The sequence below is a fragment of the Cyprinus carpio genome, chromosome B20 (assembly GCF_018340385.1).
Source record: "Cyprinus carpio isolate SPL01 chromosome B20, ASM1834038v1, whole genome shotgun sequence".
Classification (NCBI taxonomy): domain Eukaryota; kingdom Metazoa; phylum Chordata; class Actinopteri; order Cypriniformes; family Cyprinidae; genus Cyprinus; species Cyprinus carpio.
In genome coordinates, this window is record NC_056616.1 from 1,417,275 (window position 1) to 1,423,075 (window position 5,801).

The 5,801-nt window shown below is 37.2% G+C and overlaps 1 long non-coding RNA gene across 1 annotated transcript; it reads left to right on the top strand.

The window, feature by feature from the left end:
* Window positions 1-2,972: 2,972 nt before the first annotated feature.
* LOC122141062 lies at window positions 2,973-4,070 on the top strand. Its single transcript, XR_006157522.1, has 2 exons — window positions 2,973-3,473; window positions 3,665-4,070. It is a non-coding gene; the product is annotated as an uncharacterized LOC122141062 (long non-coding RNA).
* The last annotated feature ends 1,731 nt before the right edge of the window (window positions 4,071-5,801 follow it).

The window sequence follows — 5,801 nt, forward strand, 5'->3', positions numbered from 1 at the left end:
AACAGTCTTGTAGTATAGCGTCTGATTGGTCCGACCAGCACTGAATTGTCCTGAGGGCGGGTGCTTCCCGTTCCAGTTTCTGCCTATAAGCAGGCAGCAGCAGAATGGAAGAATGATCCGATTTGCGGAAAGGTGGGCGTGGGAGAGATTTGTAGGCGTCCCAGAAAGGAGAGTAGCAGTGGTCCAGTACACGATCACCACGCGTGTTGATGGTGATGTGTTGAAAATATTTCGGAGCTATTGTTCTGAAGTTGGCTTTGTTAAAGTCCCCCATAACAATAAACGCTGCATCTGGGTACGCGGTTTCCTGCTCACTTATATTCCCATACAGTTCCCTGAGTGCCTGGTCTGTGTTGGCTTGAGGGGGAATGTAAACAGTGGTGATTATGACCGCTGTGAATTCCCTCGGTAGCCAGAATGGTCGACACAGAAGCATATGAAATTCCAGATCAGGGGAGCAGAAGGATTTTATAGAGTGTAGGTTCCTTTCATCACACCACGAGTTGTTGATAAAGAAACAAACACCCCGCACCTGTGCTTTTCCCTGTGAGCTCTTTCGTTCTGTCGAGCGGTGCACGGAGAACCCCGTAAGCTCGATGGCTGAGTCTGGAACCACTGCAGACATCCAGGTTTCTGTGAGGCAAATAATGCAGCAGTCCCTTGTTTCTCGTTGGTATGAGATACGTGCCCGCAGTCTCGCAAAGTTTGTTGTCCAGTGACTGAACGTTAGCCAGCAAAATGGATGGGAGAGGAGGTCGGAGGGGACGACGTCTGAGTCTGACGAGGACGCCGGCTCTCTTTCCTCTTTTCCGGCGGCGTTTCCTCGGTCGCGCCCCGCGCAGCCCAGACAAAGGGCTCTGATGCGGTGTCTGTAAACAAAGCGCCGGCGTTCAAGAACTCAAAGTTCGGTTTGCGTTCCGCGACGTAGGAACCAATGTTCAGAAGCGTGTGTCTATCGTAGACAGTTATACAAACAACATCCAACACGTAGAACAACAAAAAAACAAGTAAAACAGACGAAAAACTGCAAAGTTTACTCGGAGCTCGCAACACGGCCGCCATGCTCGGCGCCATCTTGGACATGAATGGCTCTTGGCCAGAATAAGCGCAGGCATGTGATCAGCTAGAGACAAAAAAGAAGTAAAATCTGACCACGCCCCAAGTCACACCCACAAGCCATGCCCCATCACTTATTATTAAAAATATGTTTTAGCACATTAAAAGATATCTCTTATATTGTAATATTACATACTATTGTCCTGTAAAAAAAAATAAAAAAAAAATATATATATAGAATTGTTATTATTATTAAAGTACCTGCCAAAAAAATGTAAACAAAAAAAATAATAATTAACTAAAATAAAAAAAAACATCTTCTCATCAAGAATGAATAATTTATTATATCATAAATAAAAGAAAAAGGAATATTGTGAAATATCATTACAATAAAAAAAAGTTTTCAATTTTAATATATTATGAAAATTAATGTTATTCCTGTGATGCAAGGCGAAATGTTCTTCGTCATTACTCAAGTTTTCAGTGTTAGATGATCTTTTAGAAATCATTACAGTTTATTTGACTCTCAGGAAACAGTTCTGATTATTATCAATGTTGAAAACAACCACTAAATATTAACAAAATTTGTTAAAATATTTATAAAATAAAATTTTAAGGATCAAATAGAAATCATTTTAAATGTATTCTCTCACTTTTTATCACTTTCATGCACGATGAATAAAATTATTAAATTATCTCTCTTTTTTAATCTTATACAAATGTGTGGTATTATTGTTTCCACAAAAAATATTAAGCAGCAAAACTGTTTTTAACATTGATAATAATTAGAAATGCATATAAGAATGATTTCTGAAGGATTATGTGACACTCAAACTTCTCTTTGTACAACAGATTTATAAACGTTTCTAATGACCTACCTGAGCATTCACGCTCTCACTCCCTCCAGATCGGCGTGTGTTCTGGCAGAAAGATCAGCTAAATGGATATAAATCATTAACCTGACGCTCCACTCTTTATCACAGGTAAAAAGGAAAGAGTGGTTATGCTAGAACAGAACCATAAAAAAACATTTGTATGCTTAGACATTAAAAGTTCAGAAGGTTTACTGTAGCTTTCAGTTATGTCTTATTTATCAACATCAGCTGTGTCTCCTAAAATTCAATAAGAGGAAAAATACACAAACACAAAGGACTTGAAGGACAGTAATGGAGTGAGGAAAACTCTTAATTTGTTATCTATTCCAAATCCTTAGTAACGTATATTGAATAATCCTGTGCCAATCTATCAGAGTTATTATAATGTGCCCACATGTACACACCAATGCAGGCCTGCTTACACTAAGAGTAAAGTATGCCAGCATCACATCAGACAAAACAGTCCCTAATCAGTAATGCAAAGGAGAATTTTCAGATGTGTCTCCTGGTTTCCTACCAGTTTCCTACTGGTTTTGACCAGAAGGTGGCGTATTTCTGTTTACAATGACTAATGGCAAAGTCACATTCTGCTTTTTGTACAGCACTGATATATTTCCAAACCCCAGCAATGAATCAGCTCACCTGAGTATGTTACAGTAGTTATCAGAAGACTTAAATAACACTCAAGATTTTAACCTGTAATATGTTTGTTACCAAAAATTTTAGAAAAATATCTATTTATGTAATTTAAAGATAAGTGACAAGTTTTTATAGGATAGTTTTGAAAAAAATATCAATGTGCCACAATGTTTTCTACCAGAGGAATATCGTAAATATCCAACACAGAGATGCAATGAGTGTGCATACTAAAATGTTTTTTTTTTTTTTAAGTGGATGTGACATGTGGCCAAGTATGGTGACCCATACTCAGAATTGGTGCTCTGCATTTAACCCATCCAAAGTGCACACACACACAGCAGTGAACACACACACACACCGTGAACACACACTCGGAGCAGTGGATATTTTTGGGAAGTGGAAACACTTTTTTTCCAATTTCAGGATACAAATATTAGAAGAATAAATGCATACCAGATATATAAGTTCAAAGCAAACAGAATATTTTTTTTTCCAGAAACAGCAATAAATTTTGAGCATACAAGAGCCTTAACGAATTTAGTTGAAATATTTTTATTATTAGAAGGTTTTCTTTCTGGCTCTTTTTATTTATTAGCATATACATAAGTGCATCTTTGGACAGTTAGTGATGCTAGAGGGATTGAGTTAGAGACTCCAAAATTGCTGTTAATGTTCAGACTGTCCTCTATCTGTGTACCAAATTTCACAACTTTTTACCATAGGCTTCTTTGGGCTGCCATAAACTCAAGAGCGAAGAAGAAGAAAAACAGATCCCTTCACTCCTCCCATCTGTTCTCAATCACTGGACTTCTAATCATACCCACCTGTTACCACTTACCTCATTATGAACTATATTTAAACACCACTTCCCCATACTCAGGTGTCTATTTTTATCTGTATTGAGTAAGTAAAAGACTCACCTGCCGTATTTTCTTGCTGTTACCAGCAACCTGTAAAATAGAAAGATGATTCCTTTCAATTAAGTTGCAGATCTCCTTACCCTGTTGTTTACATTTCAGTTTGGTTCTTGCCTCTGATGTTTGTTTTTTGCACTGTGTTTATCCTTTCTGTCTGTTCTTTATCCCGTGTTACAGAAGACCAGACCACGATGGATTCAAACGGAGCTGCCTCATCCAGTCCTCCTGATATTGATGAACTAGTTCAACGATGTCAACAAACACTCATTCCCCCAACATGCACTGATAACTCGCCTCCTTCTACCACTTCTCAACCGGTGTGCTCCAGTCCCAGTGTCAACCCAGCACCGCATTCAGGCTCGGCAGAGGATTGCAGCAGCTTCCTTCTCCTGTGCTCTCTCATCTTTGAGATGTAGCCGCATTTAAGTCTGGCATTCACCAGTTTTATCTTACCTTTGTTGACCGGCTGTTTCCTTTTGAAACATTCAGATAGTTGACATTCATAATGTTAAGAATGGAAAAAAAAAAGTTATACAGTGTCAAGATGCATGTTAAATAAAGAACAGATTCTTTTAAAATATTACTCACCTGTGTTGTCTTTATTTCTAATGTCATTAACCAGTTTTGTTTTACCTCATTTTACTGGCTGCATGTCCTTTTGCAACACTGAGGTAGTTTCCATACTATTGTAACGAATCGTGACACATATATACAGTATCAGTTTAAATGGGAAACAGAGATGCTTTAAGATATTGCCCACCTGACATTTTTCATAAGTTTAAATTTGTCATTCATCATTGTCATTAATTTTACTAAAGCTGCATCTCCTTCTCCAACATTTTTAGTTTGGCATTCAACAGACTTGTTTTACCTTTATCTAGATTTGACTGCATTTGCTCTTGAAAGTTCTATTCCTTCTGTAAGAAATAAAAGATCAACAGTAGTGTTAAATTGTAAAGAACAGAAGCTTTTAAAATATTTCTCTGTGAGCATACTTTTAGGTGGTGATCGAAATGCATACTGCAAAATTTAAAATGAATTAATATGTTACAAGAACTGTTGGTTCTTAGCTGTAGCTGCTCTTCTTTTTTTTATCTTATCATCATAGTAACGCTGAATTGTCACAGAGGAGAGCCGGAGTACAGAGAGCTTTTACTTATGTTTTTAAATGAAAATACATATCCAGACATGGGTGTAAAATATTTCACATACAACAGAGCTCTGTATCAGCACATTTAAGACAAAGAGGTCCAAATTTCACACATCTGATTACATTATGCTAATATGAGAAAACTGTGATGTTTACAAAACAAGCTTTAAAAAAAAAAACTTTTTCCTACTGCTGAAAGTTAGATCACTTCCTGTGAAATCCATTTTCTCTCAGGTTCATCACCATTTGAGTTTCATGGTGAATACTTCTACAGCACTTTTTATTATTATTATTATTCAGATTAAGAAACATCTTCAGTAGTAAAGTATTAAAATGTTCATTTTATGTTAAAAATAAAATTGTTTTAATGCACTCTCAGAAAAAAAAAGTTGTCACTTTCAAAAGGTAAAAATTTCAAAATAAGTAGGGTAAATAAGGTACAAAGGTCTAGCTTTTTAAAGGGTATTGCCCCAGTGACTGCATTTGTACCTTGTTTTTTGAGAGTGCATATATGTATACATAATTGCAGTTGGTTAGAGAGATCAAGTTTGACTAACACTTTAGTGCCCCCTGTTGGTGCAACAGAGGGCTTCATGTCCTGCCCTCACTTCTGTCGAATTCCATTATTTATAACATAACATGTTGTTCAAACTCAGTATGGGAAAATGAGCACAGCATTTTGCTGAAATCTTTTAGTAACATTATAAATGCCATTTACTGTTACTTTTAATGCATTCATTTAATGCATCCCTGCTTTCTAACAGAGCATGCTGCACAACTTCTTTTCCAGGCCTTTGTCATTTCTAGAGTGGACTACTGCAATGCTCTTCTGGCTGGACTTCCTTCATGCACAATCAAACCTTTACAGCACTTTACAAACCCAAAAGGGCCCATGTCACTCCTCTCTTTATCTCCCTGCACTGGCTCCCGGTTAAGGGACATTGATGCTTACGTATAGAACAGCCACAGTCTCAGGACCGCCAACTTCCACTCACTTTTGACAATCTACTCTCTCTCCAGACATCTGAGGTCTATGAGTCGCTTTGGGTAAAAGTGTCTACTAAATGAATAAATGTAAATGTAAATGTTTCTTGAGCATCAAATCAGCATATTAGAATGATTTCTGAAGGATCATGTGACACTAAAGACTAATGAGTAATGATG